The sequence below is a fragment of the Narcine bancroftii genome, chromosome 1 (assembly GCF_036971445.1).
Source record: "Narcine bancroftii isolate sNarBan1 chromosome 1, sNarBan1.hap1, whole genome shotgun sequence".
Classification (NCBI taxonomy): Eukaryota; Metazoa; Chordata; class Chondrichthyes; order Torpediniformes; family Narcinidae; genus Narcine; species Narcine bancroftii.
Genome location: NC_091469.1, coordinates 444,490,049 through 444,511,777, shown reverse-complemented (window position 1 = coordinate 444,511,777; position 21,729 = coordinate 444,490,049). Strand labels below are relative to the sequence as shown.

The 21,729-nt window shown below is 43.0% G+C and overlaps 2 long non-coding RNA genes across 2 annotated transcripts; one reads left to right on the top strand and one right to left on the bottom strand.

The window, feature by feature from the left end:
* Positions 1-1,188: 1,188 nt before the first annotated feature.
* On the bottom strand, positions 1,189-12,293 carry LOC138753565 (uncharacterized). The gene is made up of 2 exons (XR_011351259.1): positions 11,962-12,293; positions 1,189-1,494 (listed from the first exon to the last, which is right to left on the bottom strand). It is a non-coding gene; the product is annotated as an uncharacterized lncRNA (long non-coding RNA).
* On the top strand, positions 11,806-21,510 carry LOC138753569 (uncharacterized). Its single transcript, XR_011351261.1, has 4 exons — positions 11,806-11,887; positions 18,975-19,065; positions 19,299-19,505; positions 21,143-21,510. It is a non-coding gene; the product is annotated as an uncharacterized lncRNA (long non-coding RNA).
* Positions 21,511-21,729: the final 219 nt, after the last annotated feature.

Here is a 21,729-nt window from a genome sequence, read left to right as displayed (position 1 = left end):
ATTACCAAGTTTAATGTAAGAACTGAAACATTAAAAGGAAATGTGAGCAGCATTTTTTCACACAAAGGGTGGTGGTTATCTGGATCAAGCTGCCAGAGTGTGGTGATACAACCGCTGGACTGTCCGTGCCTGCCTGTGCCTGTCTGCACTCCTTCACTGCCTATTGCAGGGAGCAACCCATTGTACCTTCAGGGAGGTAACCTGGGTGACTGGCTCCAGCTAGTCCCTGCCAATCACCAACCCCATATATAGACTTACGCTGGCCCTTAGGCAGGAGCAGAGCACCCGGGGCCAGAAGGGATACAGAACCTTGTGTGTAAGTTTTAAGTTAATTAAAGCCTGTAGTACAGCCTTTCGTTGTTTGTGCATCACACAGAGGAGGTGGTTCATAATGTTTAAAAGGGTTTTGGAAAGCTACGTGAATAGGAAATGAGCAGAGAAATACAGGATGAGCTGCATCATCAAGGATGCACCTTGGTGTCCTTGAACATGAACAATTACCTGGCAGGTACAGGAAGCAATTAAGCAATAGATATGTATGATGAGCTTTTAGTGCAAGAGGTTTTGATTAAAAAGTAAAGAGTGTGTGGAACAGCACAGGCTCCTGCTCAGAATGCACTTACCTCAGGAAGGACAAACTTGCAGTGGAGGCAATGCAGCAAAGTTTCACTGCATTGATTTCTGTGATGGGGAGAGACTGGGCAGATACGTCATGCATTCTCTGGGTGCAGTGAATGAGAAGAGATCTCAAGTGTAACAAACAGAATTTTTATGAGTGGAGTGGAAGTGAACATGGCGAGGATTGAAACATTAACTCTGATTCTGCGTCCACAGATGTAGCCTGATTTGCTAGCTTTTCCCAGCTTTTTAAAAAAAACTTACAGGGTAGAAGGAGAGATGAGTTTTGCAAAGTTAGAGGGAACTTGATGGAACATATAAGGTTGCTTCAATTATATAATTTAACTGCACTCTGAGCAGGAATTTAAAGAAATTCAGAACAAATCCTTCCCAGCTTTATCAATAACTATTCATAATTATTTTGGTTAGTGATCTGTAAAGTTAAGCAAATTTTAAAAGACAACATATTAAAACTGTTAACAGCCTGGATCTAAAACAGGAAAATGCATGAAATGATTTGGACAAGGTCAGAGGAGGGAGAAGCAGGGTTAAAGTCTCTGGTCAATGTCCTTTCATTGGAAAAGATTCTTTATTTTCAATGCTAGTTGTGTTGAATGGTATTTCACTCTTTCTTTCTTGCTTGCTTAACAGTTCTTGAGTTTTACAGCGTGGTATCGACAACTGTCGTTGACTTGCTGATAATTGTTCAGAAAACCCTTGGAATTTCTTCACCCAAATGCCATCCCCTGAGCTGCCTTGTACTGCACCTGTTCACTCTATATTTAAACTGCTCTTCTCTGAAAATTTTCATCACTCTTCTGACTGTTCCCCATCTGAAACTCTCTGGCTTGGATGGGTGACTACACTGAAGACATCCTAGTGAAAGACACCAGTATTAGTACTTAAGACTATAACTATCTCTTACTTTCCTACAACCAACAGCTTTGAAGAGAAAAAATAAAACTGTAAATCTGAAATTAGTAAATGGAAACATTCATCAGACCAAAGAGAGTCGGCTTATCATTTCTGGTCTATGGTTTTTTTTCTGAAACAGAAAAATAATTCTTTTTCTATTTCATTCTCCTTCCTAACTTCTTCCCCAAACCACTGTGCTCTCCTTGTCCTGCTTCTCCATATCATCTGTATGTCCTCACCTCCCACTACACCTCCTCTCAGTACTACACTGTTGCTTCAAGAGCAACCCATCATTTTGTCCTTCATCCACACTTACCTTCTCCCTGGTATTATGTTCAATACAATTTATATCTGCCTTCCTACCATTATCCTTGGCACTTTTATCAACCCCTTAAATGGAAGTCATGAACTTGCATTTAGGTACAGAATGTCTCAAAGCATTTTACAATGAAACAGCAATACTGGAAGAAGCAATTTTAGGAACCATTTAACCCTTTGATAATTATAATCAAAGTTTGGATAATGCAAAGTTTCCCCTCTTTGAATATTGGGAATTGTGAAGTCAATCACGTTACCTTCCAAATCTTTTGACTATTTCCAGCAGTAAACTATATGTCGATCATCTTGGTTCCATTTTCATCCCTGGACTGAGCTTTAAATCCCATTTCATAACTATTCCCCATGTTGTTTTAATTAAAATCAAAAGAAAAACTGCAGATGATTGAAATCTAAAATAAAAGCAAAAATGCTGGAAGTGCTCAGTGTCTCAGTGGCGTCTGTGGAGAGAAAATCAGATAATGTTTCAGGTCAATGACACTCTCTCTGTCCCAGATCTTTGACCTGAAACATTAACTCTGTTTTGTCATACTACCTGCCTGACCTGCTGTGTGTCCTACATTTTCTGTTTAATCCCCAAAATCAGGTAATTTCTCACTCAGAATAGGATCTTATGGAAGTCAGAGCCTTTGTCTGTGGATCAATGGCAAGCCCAAAGCTTAGGAAACAGTAAGGCTAGGAAGCAGAATGTCAATGCAAGACCAGAAGAAACAGGAGCAGGATTCAGCCCTCTGACCCTTAAGCTTGTCCACCATTGAACAAGATCATGGTTGATCAGCTCCACTTACTTGCCTTTTCCTCATAACCCTCAATTCCTGAACAAAAATCTACCTGTGCCTTAAATATATTTAATATTACAGTCTCTACTGTTTCCTTGGGCAGATAATTCCACAGATTCATTTCTCTCTGAGAAGTAATTTCACTTCATCTCTGTCTCAAATTTATTCCCCTGAACCTTGAACCTATTTCCTCCAGTTCTGGTCTCACCTACTAGTGGAAATAATTTTCCTGATTCAGTCTTATCTATTCCTTTCATAATTTTATTTGTTTCTACAGGATCCTCTCTCATTCTTTGAAACTTCCTCGCTTCTGGAATCAAGCTGTACTGCCTGCAAAGCAACCATATCCTTCTCAAGTAAGGCGACCAGACTGCACATGATACACTAGGTGTGGCCTCGCCAGTACTCTGAACAGTTGTAGCAGAACCTCCTTGCTCTTAAATTTCATCCCTCTTGCAATGAAGCCAACATTCCATTTGCCTTCTTGATAGCCTGTTGCACCTGCAAACTAACCTTTTGCAATTCATGGACAAGCTCTCCTAAATCTCTGCACAACATCATGAAATAATCCTTAATTATTTAAATTATAACCCAATCTACTTTTTTGCCTGAATCCATGCTGCTTCTGACTGATGGAACAATTTCTATCCAGATATCTGGCTATTTTTTTTCATTAATGATAGCTTCAGGCATTCACCCAATTACAGGTGTTAAGCTAACTGGCTTATAGTTACCCGTGCCTTGTCTACATTCATTTTTAAACAGTGGAGTGGCATTTACTGTCTTCCAATTGACTGGAATAATGTCAAGAGTGCATGGAATTTTGGTACCACAAATGCATCTATTATAATTCTGCTACGTTTTTCAGTACCATCAGGACCGGGGGCATCTACCTTTAGAGCTACCAGTTTGCTCAGCACAACCTCTTCAGTGATAGTGATTGCACTGAGGTCCTCTCCTCCTGTCAAATCCATGATGTCACTCTTTGGCATGCTAGATTCTTTCCCCCCACTGTGCTCGATTCTATAATAGGAAAACTTGACCAACTTGCAGAATTTCTCCATTGAGATGACAAAAATAACCCAATGTCCTGTCACTTCAATCCTCCACCACACTCCAGTTCTGAGCTCTCTGCCTTTGGTATCCTACACTTTGTTAATGATGTCCAACTTAATTTTTGACATTTGCTGATTTTAAAACTATTTGTTACTTTGATCTGCACCCTATCACAGACAGTGTCCCTGGCCCTTTCTTTCACTGGACCTTCATGCTTATTTTGTCATTACATCAGTTCTGATAAAAGACCCCTGACCTGAAATGCCTGCTCTATTTCCCTCTCCATAGATGCTGCCTGACTCGTTGAGTTCTCACAGCTTGTATTGACTTTTCTGCAGCTGCAGTTATTTTGCATCAAAGGGCTTAATGAGCAGTTGAATTTAAAGTACTGTTCAGTGAAAGTCTATTAATTGTACTTAATTATGCTTTGTAAATTAACATGCAACAACAAGTTTGTCTCTCTATTAATTTTGCTTCATTAAACCCAGCCGGCTGGTCACAATAAAACCTAAGTTAGCAGATGTGATTCTTTGTACTTGCACAACACGGGGCTAAACTTCCACATTAGATTTTGGCTCAGACCCAACTCCACATGGTACTGAAGGGTTGCTTCTATTGTGAAACAAGAGATCGGCTAGTATACAGCAAAAGTTCTTCAGGGGTTTGAACAAAACCTAGTCTAATGATAAACTGATTCACACCACCAGATGTTTAGATTAAGATTAGATTCGATACACCAAATCAGAATTCCCTCGTCATTCTAAAGTGGAGTAAAGGAATATTTACCAAGTTATAAACACTGTATAAAAGCTAAATTTATTTATGTTGAAATATTAGCTCAGTCAGAAAGTTCCTTGGGCACTGTGGAATCAAGCAAAACACAGCAGTTTGAGGTAATTGTGTAGAAAACATTTTTTTAAGTGGCCTCAGTATGGGCATATAAAATATGGGGACAGCAAAAGAGCCCCAGTCATTCTAATCTCCTAAGAAAAGAACTGGACCCACTGCAATTTGTCTGCCACCATAATCATTTCACTCAGCTCTGGACCACCTGGACAACAGCAATACATACATTAGACCGATTTTCATCGATGACAGCTCAGCTTTCAACATCATCATTCCCTCAGTACTGGTCAGCAAGCTTCAAAACCTGGGTCTTTGCACCTCCTCTGTAACTGGATCCTTCAATTCCTCATTGGAAGGTCACAGTGCAGATTGTAATAAAACCTTCTCCTCACTGACTTCTGTTGACCCCTCTAACAGGCTGTTTAAAGCCCGTACAAAGCCGATTGCAGTTGGACTGGGTGGTTGAACCTTGTGGGAGAGCGCTATGTCTCTGCTCTCTGTGGGTCTGCACCAGCTGCAGTGCTGCTGTTACAGCAGCTCTGGCAGTGTCGCCATTCTATTATTCATCATCATTATTATTCATCAACATTATTATTCATCAACATTATTATTCATCCTCATTATTATTCATCACCATTATTATTCATCAACATTATTATTCATCCTCATTATTATTCATCATCATTATTATTATTCGTCATTATTATTATTCATTATTAACCATTTATTATAATTTTAAATTGTTTATATTTGTTTGAAGTTGAGTATCGTTATTATTTGCTTTGTTTTACTCATCGCTCAGCTGCAATTATAAAGTTTGATTTATTTGGATGAATGTTAGCAAAACTAAGGATTGATTGTGGATTTTGGGGTGGAATCCAGGAGAACACTAACCAGTCCTCATCAAGGGGTTAGCAGTGTAAAGAACTTCAAATTCCTGGGTGTCAACATCTCTGAAGACCTCTTCTGGGCCACCATGTTGATTCACTCATGAAGAAGGCCCACCAGCAGCTATATTTCGTTAGGAGTTTGAGGAGATTTGGTATGCCACCAAAGACTCCTGCAAATTTCTACAGGTGTACCGTGGAGAGCATTTTGTCTGGTTTCATCGTTCTCTGGCATGGAGGCGCAAATGCACAGGACAGGAAAAGGCTACAGAGGGTTGTAAATTTGGCCCGCACCATCATAAAGGGCTCTCACCATCCAGGCCATGCCCTCTTCTCACTGCTACCATCAGGAAAGAGGTACAGGTGCCTGAAGATACACATGCAACGTTGGAAAAGTAGCTTCTTCCCCTCCGCCATCAGATTTCTGAACGGACAATGAACCCCAGATACCATCTCACTTTTTTGTCTTTTTTGCACTAATTATTTAAAATATTGTATTTAAGAAATTTAGAGCAATTTTGCACTTGCAATGAACGATATTGCTGTTGCATTCGGCGGACTGTGCGGAAGAAACTATCACTGGTTCAACGAGCAGAAAGGCGATTCTCAGCAGTGTGTCATGGAGCGCTAAGAGGGCACAGTGAGACACACACAGAACACTGCTGGCCATCCACTGCATCCTGACCTGTCTCCAGCCATCTCAACTATGTCTTGCTCAAGGCTGGGGCGAGAGAGTGAGCAACTCTCCCTCACTTTAATCCAAGTCAAGCACAAATCTTGACTTCAAACCCAACACTTTGAAGGCATGGTCATCTTCGACTATAAAGGACGAACAACAACAAACATTGCAGCTGCAAAACAACACATTTCATGACACATTTTCATGTCAATAAATTTGATTATGCTTCAACATAACTGTCCATCTGAATATGCACCCCACCGAACAGCCATTACAGCCAGGAACTGAAAAAAATTTCAAAAACTCAAGATAATTTGAGTTTTGCTAAGATCCTAGGAAATTCCTCTAGAAGTCTGTTAAGCAACTAAAACTGGTACAGGAATATCCAGAGGCTGGGAAATCAGTCAATATGTGTTCTTCTGTTCTTCCATAAATCCGCGCACAGCAATGTGCTCGACTTCTATGGTTGATCAAGAGTTCTGCATCATGGTCACTGAGCAATTCTGTGAATTAATGAAATCTCTGGCAGTAAGAGGTTCACTCCAGATTGCAGAAGTCATCTTGGGTCACTTACAAAAATGTTAATGATCATCAACCTGAGAGGGAGCAAACACAATGCACAAAACCTAGAGGGTGTAATAAGCCTCCAATACCACACGGGGTCAGTGCAAAAGCACCAAAGGAACCCTGACATTCCATCAATGCCACTTCTTTATCCTGTGAACAGTGCCCAAATGAAGAGCAATGAGTTTGTTTACTGAAGACAGTGAGGATCTTATAATTTACATAATTATGAACTGATGATTTTGTGTAGCTGAGGTTCCGAACTGAAGTTCATGGCTGTCCCAAGGAGGTCTGAACCTGTGGAGGCATCTGGCTGCAGGTCCAGTTGGAATTGTTTCCCAACTTATCCATCATGTCCCTTGTAAAATTGTACATTGCAGTCGCTGCATGAACAACCACTCTCTGCCAGTTCCAGTGCAAGATTCTGAGCTTTGGATGTTGACATGCTGCCATCCCGCCCAACTTACAGAACCATAGAATATTACAGCACTGAAAATAGGACCTTTGGTCCTTCTAGTCTGTGCTGAACAATGATTCTGCCTAATGCCACTCTCCTGCACACTCCTCCTATCCAAGTACCTGTCCAAACTTTCCTTAAAATGTTCAAATTGAGCTGGCATTCACTACTTCAGCTACCAGCTCATTCCACACTTCCACTATTCTCTGTGTAAAGAAGTTCCCACTAATATTCTCACTAATACTCCTCAAGTATCTCATTTGTTCCCTGTTGCTTGTACCTGTTATACACCTCTCTCTTCTTCACCAGATCCCCAATATCCCTCAAAAACCAAGGTTCCATATACTTGTTAACTTTGCCTTTAATCCTGACAGGAACATTCAAACTCTGTACTGTCAAAATTTCACCTTTAAAGGCCTTCTACATCTGTAGACAGCTGCTGCCATCAGCTGCTCTGTACCCTCTGCATTCACTTTGCAGCCACTGTACTCATAACTGCGCACTGCGGATGTGCAAGCTCCACGTTAGTTGAATTGCGTACTAGCAGGGAGCAGATGCTATGCTATGGGCTCTCTTCTCCCCCTCTCTCTTTGATTGTGTTCAGTAAAATTGTTTGGTTCACCTCATCTACCAACTCAACTAGTTATTCAGCATGCAATAACAAACAACATCCTTTCGAGAAAACAACTTATCCCAATCCACGCTTTCAAGATCCTTTCTCATTTCCTCAAAATATTTCTCCAGATTAGAATCTCAATGCGAGGACCAGACCTATCTTTGTCCATAATTAACTTCAAACTAATGGCATTCTGATCACTGGACCCAAAATTGATCCCTTACACATACTTCTGTCACCTGTCCTGTCTCTTTCTAGTTGGTACCTCTATGTATTGATTTGGAAAATTTTGCTGAACACATTTGACAAACTCAAATCATTCAGCCATTTTGCAGGATGGGAGTCCCAGTCAATATGTGCAAAGTTAAAATCTCCTACTGTCACAACTTTAAGTTTCCTGCAGCAGTCTACTATCTCTCCACAGATTTGTTCCTCCAATTCCCACTGACTATTGGGCGGTCTAATAGTACAATCCCATTAGTGTAGTCATACCTTTCCCATTCCTCAGCTCCATCTATTTTGCATCAGTAGATGTGCCATCTGGTCTGTCCTGTCTGAGCATAACTATGTACTTTTGAGTAGAATGAATAGTCTCTTTCTATGGGGTTAAGCTGCCTCCATATATCAATCAAATTTAAATCCTTCATAAATGATAGTGTCAGTTTTGCAGCTTTTGCCCTTGTCACTGTTCTGGCTGATTTATCCAGTATTGGATCTAAACAGAAATTGAAGTCTCCTCCAACCAGTATATTTTATCTTCCCTCTGCTGTTTTTAAAAAGTTATCCTTCATAAAGGCTTCATAGTCATAATTTGGTGCATAGATATTCATAAAACTCCATGATTCTGCATAAATGTTATAATGTGCCATTACAAATTTTTTAGCTTGGTCAGTCAATGTCTCTTCAATTTATTATTGGTATATTTTTATTAATTAAAATCACTATTCCTCTTGCTTTTGAGCCAAATGAAAATGATATTACTTGTCATTTTTTAAATTTAGCATGTTCCAATTTGTTAAGATGTGTTTCTCGTAGAAAGACTATATCTGCTTTTAACCTTATAGGTTTAAAGACCTGTTTCTTCTTCACTGGCCCGTTTATCCCATTAACATTAAGACTAATACATTTTAGCTTTCTATCCATATTGATTTTTAAAATGTACAAGTTTTACTTCGTCCCATTGTAAACATTCTTCACTGTCTTCTTTGGTAACCTTGGTCTTTTCATAAACCTCACAGGAAGTCTTCTACCTCGATCTTACTCTTGAAAAATCGTCTATTACTATCTGCTATTTCAACCCCAAAAGTCACGAGGTATATCATCAAATAATTTGCGTTTTTGGAAAACAAGTGTCTTTTTACATCATCAAACTCCTTCCTTTGCTTAATCAAAGTAGGACTAAAAACTTGGAAAAATAGCAATTTTTCATGGTCACTCTCAGTTGTACCATTATTTTGCTTCGAGTATTCATACGCTTCTCCCAAAATTGTCTCCTGCTCCAGGTAACTCAAAGGTCTTACCAGAACTGGATGTGGTCACTGATCACTGGCTCTCCTGCGTCCAAGGGTCCAATTAGCCCTTTCAATTTGTAATTTTTCTCTCAATTTGTCTTCTCCCAGCACTCGTGGGATCCATGTTTCAAAGAAATTCACTGGATCTCTTCCCTTGATTCCTTCTTTCAGTCTGATAATTCAAACATTATTTTGTCTGCTAAGATTCTCCATGTGGACCTTGTCTGTCTAACTCTCATTTCTTTGCGTCTTTTTCTAAAGGTTTTTAGCTTATCTTGTGTTTTTACCAAGTCTACTTCTGCTTGGTTCATTCTTTCCATTAAATCTTCAACAATTTCTTTAATTTCACTCATCCTTTCAGTCATGTCTCTCATTACAGTTTCGACGCCAGCAAATCGATTGCTTAAGTTTTCCATTTTTTCTTGGATAATATTTAGTTTTTGTCCCGACTCCTCAGCTCTGCCGGGGTCCACCAGTCCTGAGGCCATCATATACGTCGCTCCCTTTCGGGCTTTCGTTCATTATTCCTGGCTGAGTAGAAACTTAATCAATTTTTGTTCTCAGCTGCTTTGGTTTCTTAGTGTTCATTGTTACAAACCGCATGTAACGAGCAGCAATAGACAATGAACCAGACAGTGTTTAACTTTAAAACACTTAAAGTGTGTGTGTGTGTGTGCGTGTGTGAGAGTGTGTGTGTGTGCGTGTGCGTGTGCATGTGGATGTGCGTGTGATATATACCCAAACCATTACAGTCCAGGCCAAAATCTACAAAGTTACTTCCAGAGTTCAGTCTTTCAAATTCAGTGTTGAAGTGCAGGCCTTTGAAATTTGATGCCCAGAATTAATGTTGAACTGATTGAAAACTGGAGTTGTCGCTGCTACAGACTCATGAATTCTCCTTGTGTTCCTTTGAAGAAATATCCATCCACACAAGGTATGGTCACAACATTCCTGGTCCTTTTGGAGGCAAGACTTGAACTGGGCGGTCTCCATGAAGCTTCCAAGAACCTGGCACCGGTCTCTCCAAGTGACCTTCACTGTTAATCACACTCATAATGAAGCGCTTTGCTTCCCAAAAGATCCTCATGGTACAGATTAATTCACCGAACAGACCCAGACATTCACAGAGCAGGCTTTGCTCTGAATTCTACAAAATGGCTGGTCACAAGAGCTGCTTCAACAAGCTGTTTTCCCTTCAGCAGCCAGACTGGTTCTCCCTTTGCAAAATCACAATGTCTTTACAAATGTATTGAATTGTCGCTGGGCTGTGACTTGTGTTGTGATGGTGCTTGTGTGAAATGTTAACTGTGACCATTCAGTTCCTCCTGTCTATATTATCCCTTACAGTGATCATCCCATTTTATTAAAACGTGAGTTTGTAATATCGTTTTGTCCATTTTTTAGTGAAAAAATTCTTAAGATTTTAACCGTTTTTTTTAATAGTCTTCACAGAGAGCTCAATCAAAGCACGTCTGTCTAAGTCCTTCACATGGCCATGCCGCCCCCCTGCCCCCCACCCCCAGCCTTCCAATTTTAAGCTCTAGCACTTGGTATGGGTAGTAATTCTGAGATAACAAATCTGATTTTTCAACAGAGAGCCTAAATCCCTCAACTCTCTTTGCAGGACCTCATTTCACTTCCACCCCACGTCATTGATCCCTACATGAACCACGACATCCGGCTGCTCACTCTCTCTCCCCAGCAGGGACAACTCCTATTCACTAGTCTGGCAATTACTACAAAATTTACCTGAAAATTCAAATAAAAAAAAATAAAGGCAGAGAACTGGTTTAGGAACAGCCTGGAAATGTGTCAATCTTCTTTGTGCATACTTTGAAGTCATATGGAATTCAGGACCTTGGCATATTTGGAGTAAAAAAAAATCATTGGGAGTGAAGAAATGACAGGCATTGTCACTGCCAAAAAAATAAGAATTGAATTAACATTGATCTTTCAATTAGAAAACCAAGAAAACAAAGAGACTGGATAGGCTGGAGCTGTTTCCCAGTCAGGGCAATCTTTACAGAGGTTTATAAAATCATGAGGGGCATGGATAGGGTGAATGGTCATGGTCTTTTTCCCATAGGGCATAGGTTGAGGGCGAGAAGGAAAAGATTTAACAACGACCTGAAGGGTGATTTGTTTTTACACACAGAGGGTGGAGTGTTTCTGAAATGCACTGCCAGAGATTGGTACAACAGCAAAATTTAAAAGGCATTTGGCCTTTGCAAAATGCTAAGAGAGACCGTACAAATTTCTTACAGACACTGCGGGTCCCTGGCACTGTAAAGGCATAGAACTAACCGCTATGCTAACCGTGCCTTTGTTAGAGAGGAGCTGAAAACCTAGGAGATTATCATGCAAGGTGTCATGCCTGTATGACAATATTTCATTCACCAGGAGATCATCAGCTGACTCATGGTGCTTGTGTGATTGATATCAGAAGAACCAGATTCTTCTCAGGTATGTCCCTTTCAGTGAAATGAGGAAAATACTTTGGAAATTGGGACCATATAAAATAATCTCTTGCCTTGTTCACACCTTAGATGTCTGTTCTACATTGGTTCTTCTGGCAACCTTAGTGATGAAAGGTGATTTATGCAGAGAAGTCTCTATAAAATTAGTAAGTAAATCACTTAGTTATCAAAGTCAGCATTGAATACACCTGCCAGATAGGCTCAGTTGTAATTGTCTTACTTAAACGTGCAAGCTTTCTTGAGAGAAATCAGCTAACCCAGGAAAAGTTGGCATTTGGAAGATGAATTTATCCAGGAACTCAGATACAGGAGGACTAAATGGGAAGTCTCCAGTGAGGAGCTGAATGTTTTCCAGAAGACTGACACCATTTTGCGAGGGAATGTCAAGGAAATGAGATTCCCCACCTCAGCTCAAGGAAACCAGGATCTATAAGTTTTCAAAATATTAACTACATGGTGTCTAAACTTCAATCTTTACAAAAAAACTGGCCAGCTAATATCATTATCTTGTCAACTGCCTAAGGAGACAAAAGCTACACTAATCTCATTAAATTGATACGATTGTCTGATAGTGATGTCAGTTGTATATCTATAATCGTCAAGCAGTTGCTGCAGAACTATTGTGATGTACCTGAACTGACCTTTAATTAACCTGTCCACTTAATTATTTCATTTGATTCTTATGTTCCTTGTCCTATGATTTCAGACTATAATAAGTAATTGTAACTTTGTCTGACTGCATGAATTATGAGGGAGCGTGGTGGTAAAAGTGCTGACATATTACAAACTAGCAGATATTGAATAGCTCTTTTGGAATATTACTCTGAGACATAAACTTTTGATAAATCTTTGACCAGGGGTTAAATTGAAGATTTAAGGATTTCTGCTCTAACTCCAAACACAAGTTTGCAGATGATGTCACCATTGTTGGCCAGATTTCAAACAATGATGAGATGGAGTACAGGAAAGTGATGCAGAGTTTGCATATCAGGGGAACAACCCAGTGTTGCCAAAATGAAAGAGCTGGTCAGAATCAGAATCAGAATTTATTGTCATGAACATGTTGCAAAATCCATTGTTTTGTGGCAGAATCATGTGCAAATTTTGCAATAAATTATGTTTAAAATAAATAAGTTAGTGCAAAACAAGAGAAAATGAAGTAGTGTCTGTGGTTCATTGTCCATTCAGAAATCTGATGGCAGAGGGGAAGAAGCTGTTCTTGTGCCACTGAGTGTTCATCTTCAGGCCCCTGATAGCAGTATGAAGAGGGCATGGCCTGGGTGGTGAGGGACCTCGAGTATAGAGGTTGCTTTCTTAAGATAACATCTCTTGTAAATGGCCTCAGCGGAATGAAGACTGATGCCCATGATGGCACTAGCTGAGTTCACAACTCTCTACAGTTTTCTTCCTGTCCTGTGTATTGGCACCTCCCTACCAGAGAGTGCTGCAACCTGTGAGAATGCTCACCATGGCACACCTGCAGAAATTTGAAAAAGTCTTTGGTGACATATCAAATTTTCTCAAATCCTCATGTATCACAGCAGCTGGGCCTTCTACATGATTGCATCAGCATGGAGGCCTCAGGACAGATCTTGAGAGATGTTGACACCCGGAAACTTGAAGTTCTTTAACCTTTTCCACTGCTGACCCCTCAATGAGGACTGGTTCATGTTCTCCAGATTTCCCTCTCCTGAACTCCACAATCAGCTCCTTGTTTTTGCTAATATTGAGTGCAAGGTTGTTATTGTCTTCCTCCTGTACTCTTCCTCATTGCTGTCTGCAATTCTGTCAACGACTGTGGTGCTTTCGGCAAATTTTTAGACAGCATTTGAATTGAACCTAGCCACACAGTCATGAGTGCAGAGAGAGTTTAGCAGTGGGCTAAGCAGGCATCCTTAATGTGCTCCTGTGTTGATTGTCAGTGAGGAGGAAACATTGTTTCCAACTTGTACTGACTGTGGTCTTCTGAAGAGGAAGTCAAAGATCCTGTTGCAGAGGAGGGTGCCCAGGTTCAGGAGCTTGTTGACCAGCATGATGGTATGGAAGACTGAGCTGTAGTCAATGAAGAGTAGGCTGATGAATGTGTAGCTGTTGTCTAGGTGATCCAGGGCTGAATGGAGAGCCAGTGATATTGTATCTGCTGTGGAGCGATTGTGACGGAAGGTGAATTGCAGAGGGTACAGATCTTTACTTAGGTATTAGTTAATTCTGGCCATGACCAACCTCTCAAAGCATTTCAGGAAACGGAGAGGAGCACACATCCTTGTGCATATTGGTGGTGTTGAGGTAAATTGGTGGGGACGTTCAAGTTCAAATGACCCCAGCAACCTGTCCTGGTCCAATTATGTTGACCTTATAACTAAGAAAGCACACCAAAGGCTTGATCTTCTTTGAAGCTGTGGAAATTCAGCATGTCTGTGAGATTTCTTACCAACTTTTACAGGTGCATCACAGAAAGTATTCCATTCAGGTGCCCCACACTCTGGTACGTGGGCTGCTCTGAACAAGTTTGCAGGAAATTGCAGAGAATGGTAAATGCAGCTCAGGCCAGCACACACACCAGCCTCCCCTACAGCGGCTCAGTCTACACCTCCCCTGTCTTGGCAGAGGTGTTAAAAAGTTAAAGATCCATCCCACCTCATCACACACTGTGGTGATACAACCACAACACTGGCTGCGTTCCCACCAGCCTACTGAAGAGGGCAACCACTGTACCTGCAGATAGGCAATCTGGGAGGCTGGTCCCACTTGGTTGGCTGTCAATCCATTGGCCCCTCCCTGGTCAGTCGGACACATGAAGCCAGCAGAGGTCAGCCAGGCACGTGGAGCCATCAAGATATGACAACTGGTGTGTGTGCAGAGTTTCGATTAAAGCCTGTAGTACAGTCTTTACTCATGTTTTTGTGTTTGCCTGCTGCGCCACAGCACATCACAATTTAATCGACTTAAAATTTAAAAAGCATGGAGAAGTTCCTCACCATTGAGGGGCTGGATATCAATCCTCAATACCCAGACATCCTGGTCCACTTCAAGATCTGGAAGCATGCAACTGAAGTGATCACCCAGATGCAGGCTGTAATTATCAACATGAACCATAAGAGATTCATGGCACTTCACACCAAACTGGGCCCTCGCGCTTTCCAGGTTATCCAAGACTGCATGGTACTTTGAACCTGCAACGGCTGTCCTGGAGGGCATGTACAGGCCTCTGTCGAACGTGCTCTATGCCCGGAATCTGCTCAGCATCAAGGTGCAGCAGCCAGGTGAGATGGCAAAAGCCTATCTGGGGGTTCTGCGGGAACCAAGACTGAGGTGACTGAAGGGGAGGTGAAATGGCTTGTCCGAGATGTCTGCGTGCGAGGTTTGCGGTCAAGGGTGACTCGACATAGACTACTGGAAGAAAATACTGCCTCCTTTACCAGAATCATGGAGGTGGTTTGCTCTCTGCAAGCTGCAGCCCACCACGTAGAAGCCTTCAATGCTCAACTCCCCCAACCTCCAGCATGGCCAATGCTGAGGCTGTAGTCACTGAGGGGCCCCACGTGGAAGAGACAATTGCCACCATTGACGCAGCCCACCACTGTAAGTACTCCGGGTCCCAGTGTGGGTCAGACAGGCACTCCCAAAAGAGCTTCTTGGTGAGGAACTCGCATTGCTCCCAATGTGGTAACAAAGGCCACTTCACTAAGGGGTGCTTCTCTAGACCCACCAGAAATGCTGTGGCCCTCTACGATCGGCCAGGAGCCGTTCCAAACACCGCCACGTGTGAATGCTCGGACTGCCACTTCTGCCCGCGCTGCTGATGTCACTTTCGGCCTGACCACCCACCCACACTGCTGCTGTGTGCTCACCATGTGCACCGCCATCTTCTGTCACTTGACTTCCACCCGCACCAAAGACGTCACTCCGCCTGCACTGATGATGTCACCTCCAACCTCACTTCCGGTTGGGTCACCAGACTGCACCGACATCACGTGCGTCCTCTGGGCACCGCCATCATGGGCCAGCCAGCCCCCGACTGCCTCAACTCGCTCACCTTGCCAATGGGACAATGTGGTCGACATGCCCGCATATTCAACCGCGGTCCTGCTGTACCCCATGGTCCAGAGGGAAACTGCTGGCCACTATTCACCTCAACCATTGGGGAGAAACGACTCAGACCCTGAGGCGGTCCTAGCATCCATCATGTTAATGAAGGACATTCTCCATGGACTCAGGTGCTCGATGATGGACATTGCTGTCAACGGGAATGTAACCAAATGCCTGTTTGACAGCGGCAGTACTGAGAGCTTTGTGCACCCGGATATGGCCCACGTGCTGAAATTAAAGGTATACCCCACAAACTTCTCTAATGCCTTCACTGCCCAGGACCACTCTATCACGGCACTCGGGCACTGCTCAGCAGACCTGACATTTGGGGGGAACAAGGGTTCAGGCTCCTGATCTTGCCCAAGCTCTGTGCCCCTGTCATCCTGGGACTGGACTTCCAGTGCCACCCCCATGGCCTCACCATTGCCTTCGGTGGCCCACTCCCCCCTCATTCACCATCCATACCACAAAGCCCAGCAACCGCCCATAGTCTACTTGTGGCCTTTCCACACTACGGGTCCCCCCTCCATCCCTCTTCAACTACCTGACGCCAGACTGCAATCCCATAACTGCCAAGAGCAGGCGCTATTTTGCAGCCGGCAGGACCTTTATTAAGGCAGAGGTGAGACGACTCCTGGCGAAAGGAATCATAGAGCCCAGCCCGTGGAGAGCCCAAGTCCTGGTTGTAAAAGGGGGCAGCAAACCGAGGATGGTCATCAACTATAGCCAGACCATCAACCAGTACACCCAGCTGGACACCTACCCTCTGCCCCACATCGCCGACATGGTCAATGAGATAACCTACTACAGGGTTTTCTCTATGATTAACCTGAAGTTGGCCTACCACGAGCTCCCCATCCATGCCCAGGATAAACATACTGCCTTTGAGGCAGATGGGTGCCTCTACCAGTTCCACCACGTTCCCTTTTGGGTCACAAATGGGGTCTCCATGTTGAGCGGGAGATGGATCACATGGTAGTCTGGCACAATCTAAGAGCGACCTTCCCATACTTGGAAAATGTCACCATCTGCAGCCATGACCAGCAGGACCACGATGCCAACCTGGATAGATTTCTCCAGATGGCTGAGGAGCTGAACCTCACTTACAACAGGGAGGAGTGCGTGTTCAGCACCACCCGCCTCTTCATCCTGGGGTGCATCATGGAACATGGTGTCATCGGTCCCTATCCTGAACACATGTACCCCCTCATGGAATTTCCCCTCCCCAAAACACTCAAGGTCCTCCACAGGTGCCTCAGGCTCTTCTCTTACTACTCCCATTGGGTCCCCTCCTTCTCGGACAAGGTTCGCCCACTGCCCAAGCCACCACCTTTCCCCTCCCTGCTCAGGCGCAAGCGGCCTTCACCCACATCAGACAAGACATCGCCCTCCCCCCACCTCTCCAGAGGGTTCCACCCCTCGCGGACCTGCCACACACAGAATCCACCCTGCCCACAACACTGGCCGCCCCAGCCAACCCCGTCCTCGCTCACCAGTGGCCAGGAGCTGACCCTGCGACGATCTCAGAGGGACAGATGGCTACCGGACCACCTGAACATAAATATACCCGGCATCGAGATACCACACCACCCCCCCCACCGACTCATTTTCAGAAGGGGGTGAATGTGATGATACAACCACAACATTGGCCGTGCTCCCACCAGCCTACTGCAGGGGGGAAGCAACTGTACCTGCAGGTAGGCAACCTGGGAGGCTGGCCACACCTGGCCTGCTGTCAATCACCAACTGGTATATAGATTCAAGCTGGCCCCTCCTGGGTCAGTCAGGCACATGTGGAGCCATCAAGATATGACAATTGGTGTGTACAGAGTTTAAGGTGATTAAAGCCTGTAGTACAGTCTTTTCTCGTGCTTTGTGTTTGCTTGCTGCACCATAGCGCATCACACACACTCTTCTTCCCCCTTCCAATTGGCAGAAAATACATGTGCTTGAAAACATCAAGCGGCAGATTCAAGGACAGTTTCTTTCCTGCTATTATCAGACAGTTGAATGGATTTCGCGCTGGCAAAAGATGATGTCCCTGGACTGCTTTTGAAACTGTGCATTTCAATGCCCTCTTTTATTCTTTTCTCCACACCTGACACTATTTGACCACTGTTACACTACTCCCTACACTGTTGTCTTATTTATGTGTCTATTAAGTTATTTATTTGTTATTATTTAAGTTCTTGCTCCATTAGTTGGATTACCTGGATAACACACAAAACAAAGCTTTTCATTATTTTGATACAGGTGACAATAAGACAATTCAAATCAATGCATCTTCTAGCATTTTAGAGTGGATGACCTTGTACAACTGCTGAGGGGTTGTCTTTTACACAGATAAGTAGGAAATGTTTCTGTCAAGTGTATTCTATCCCAGATTAATAATGGCCCTTTTACACTGCCCTTAAAAGACATGAATTTAACTGCCTTTTAACCGCTTCACTTATTTGTATGAACACGGGATGAGAGGTCATTTTCAAGCTAGTAATTACCCGCCAAGGTAGGTTGTATCGGAGCTGATGCATTTTGCATTGGCACCTGTGTAAAAGGCTTAGCCGCCTTCCCGGGACGCTGACGTTGTAATGCTGCAGGTCCCACCTCCTTTTGCATCGGGATGATGGGTTCCTGTAAAAGGTCACATGAAGACCTTTCAAGCTGCCTTGTAAAATGGGGTTAACCAGGCAATTTGCACGGTTAGCATTATGTGGCAATTTGAAAGGGTTCAACTGGGTCAACCTGGTCAGAACTCAACAGGGTCCATGATATACCTCAGAGGTGGTCAGGGAACCCAGTTAAACTTACCCAGGTCTCCACCATGGCCGATTTGAAAATGAAAATGGCCGACCCGCTTACTCCATTGATGTCAGCACTGCAGATGTCGCCAGCATCTCTGTCTAATTGCCTCTTAGTATTCATATCTGTTTCCACCACTTTCCCTGGTAGTGTTATTTCAGGCACCTTCCACTCACTGTAAAACCTTGCCTCTTAACTTTTCATTAAACCCCCCACTCACCTTCTCTCCTCCTCCCTCCCCCCCCCCCCCCACCCCCAACTTGAATTGGAATGCAAATAATCTGAAGTTAAGCAATCAGAATCAACTTTTTGTATTCCCCCCTACCTGAACTATGCTCGACCCAGGATAAGGAAAGCTAGTCAGCAGCTCCGCACAAGGAAACCTACAGGCAAAATCCATCGCATTTCCTTCCATTGTCCTGAGAATCAAGATAAGGTAATTTAATTACAAATTGCAGATTGTATCAGAACCTGAATCATTAGGATATCATGTGTTAAATCATTAAAAGGAATTCCTTGACACTTGCATTATTTGTAAGTCAAATGTGTTTTGCCACATGAAAAGCAAATTCATTGAGCTAAATTTGGATGAGGATGAGAATATTTACTTCACACTGTATACTGAATCACCACTTTGCATAATTAACTTACAATCAACTTTATGTTTAGGTCAGATCAAAATTACAACTGGATCTTTGATTTGCCAGTATTGAATCCTCATCAACTATGTTAGAGGAAGAAGAATCCAATCAAATCCATATCAATTTTTATCCCTAGAATTACATCTAAATGTCTGGAAAAGAAAAGTTGGGCATCTGATGACAACTTGCTCTCACTAATTTCATGCATAAAATATTAATTCAACTGGAAACAGAAGTAAGTCATCTTTCTTGTGCATTGTTCACAAATATTTGTTGCTCAAGGGTGCTTGTATCACTTTTATTATTTGAGGGTATCTCCATCCATCAGTATGCAAGTATTGTTGATTATATTTTATTTTGAGAAGTGCAAAGGAATTTTTTGTTGTGTAAGAGATGGAGAATAACAAGAGAGATAAAAAAAAACACTAGACCAGATCATTGAGGGGCTTACTTCTAATACAGTAAAACCTCGTTTAGAATACAGTAGTTGGGGTCCAATATTTCATACCGTGTTATAGCCGAGTCGTGCAACAGATGCATACATGTCATGATTCAGGAAGCAGGAAAACAGAATTTAAGCCCACCCGAATTGTGCTGCTGTATCCACCTCCACCCCCTTCCAATCGCGTTGCCGTCTCCCCTTCCCTTGCCTGTCTGACTCGCGCTGCCAGTCTTCTCCCCGTTCGCCCGCCTGACTCGCACTGCCGGTCTCCCCCCCTCCCCCCACCTCGCCCGTCATAAGAGTCACTTTTTGAGTTTGTGACTGTTAGCCACTGTTAGCCTGGCATCCTAAAATTGATGTTTGGGGTCCACAGACACCTGCGCTATAAGCGATTCTGCAGATTAACAAATCGCGATCTAACGAGGTTTCACTGTACTAGCAACTCATCTGCCTAATTACTGTATTATAGGTCTGAAAAGACTGGAGTTTGCTTTTGTAAGATTCATTAGTAGGGATAACCAATACGTTGTCAGATCTCTGCTCTTACAAACAGCAATAAGGCTCAGAGACCAAACCAAATTGTCCCAGCTGGCCATATACCCTAAGAAGCAAGGAATATATTTAGAAGGATGACTGAAGGGAAAGTAAAGCTGATAAGAGGCAAAACATGTATGAAAAATGTCAGAAAATGTAAAGTCCTGGAGTGAAACACAAAAGTCTGCAGATGTTATGAACGTAGTACCTTGAAAAAGGCCAAGGCCTGAAACGTTGGTAATATATCTTTACCTCCTACAGACATTATGAGACTTGCTGAGTTTCTCCAGCAATTTTGACATAAATTTATGAATCCATCAACAAAATGGACCCCAGTTCAGTATAATAAGAGTTTGATCATTGTGTTGATGTAAATAAACACAGGTAAAGCACAACACAAAAGGGAAGTAAAGAAGGTTGTTGAGTATGGCCAAAAATAGATCAAGCACGGTGATGCAGCAAGTGAAGATCAAAACTGACCATGATTTTTCACTTTTATTTAGTTCGCTTACATTCTGCAACCAGAGTTTAAGGTGGACGGGGTTGGGGGAAACGTTTAGGGGAGATGTGTGGAACAAGATTATTACAACTGAGAGGTAGATGACCGGAATGGTTGGCCAAGAGTAGTGGTGAGGGCACAGAGTAGTAGTGATTGAGAGACTTTTAGACAGATACGTGAATATGTAGGGAATAGAGAGGTATGTGTCATGTTAAAGCAGCAGAGATTTTGTTTAATTTGGGCATCAGGTTTATTGGCAAAAGGGCCTGTTCCTGTGTTGTATGTTGCATATCCAAGTTATATTATGAAAAGCAATGCCTAAATGAATCTGGAATCTCAAGGTTCCTTTTATTGTCATGTAATATTACAAAAAAAATGTAATATTTTTCGATTTCAGATTTATTGTCAGAGTATATACATGACATCACATACAATCCTGAGATTCTTTTTCCTGCGGGCGAGGCACTTAATTGTAGTGCTGTAGCAGCACACCGCTGCAGCAATTGGACTGGTGCTCCAGGCAGCAAACGCAACTAGGGGCCAGCAGACCGCGCAGCGCAACTGGCCCTAGCAAGTGAAATGGCGGACAGGAGGCTAAGGCAGCGTAGGGGCCAACATCCCCAACATGGCACTGGCCCGCACTGCACAGCCAATAGAGAGGGACAAGCACGCGGGGAAGAAGGCATTGTCATGTAAGAATGAACCTGTGCGCGGGAGACCCGCTATTGTTATGCGAGCAATGACGTTAGCAAATGGGCAAACGGCGGGAACACGAACGATATAAAAGTCATACTTTCAGCCCCAATAAAGCAGAGCTATACTTGACTGCACTCGTGTGTGTGTTTTTTTACTTAAAGTAGCTCACGGCTACAATTGATGACCCTGACGGTTTAGATGGCATCGAAACCGCAACAATGTGTGAACTTGCAGTCAACGCAGTTGCCCTGAAGCTGCCGACCTTCTGGACAAATCAATCATGCATGT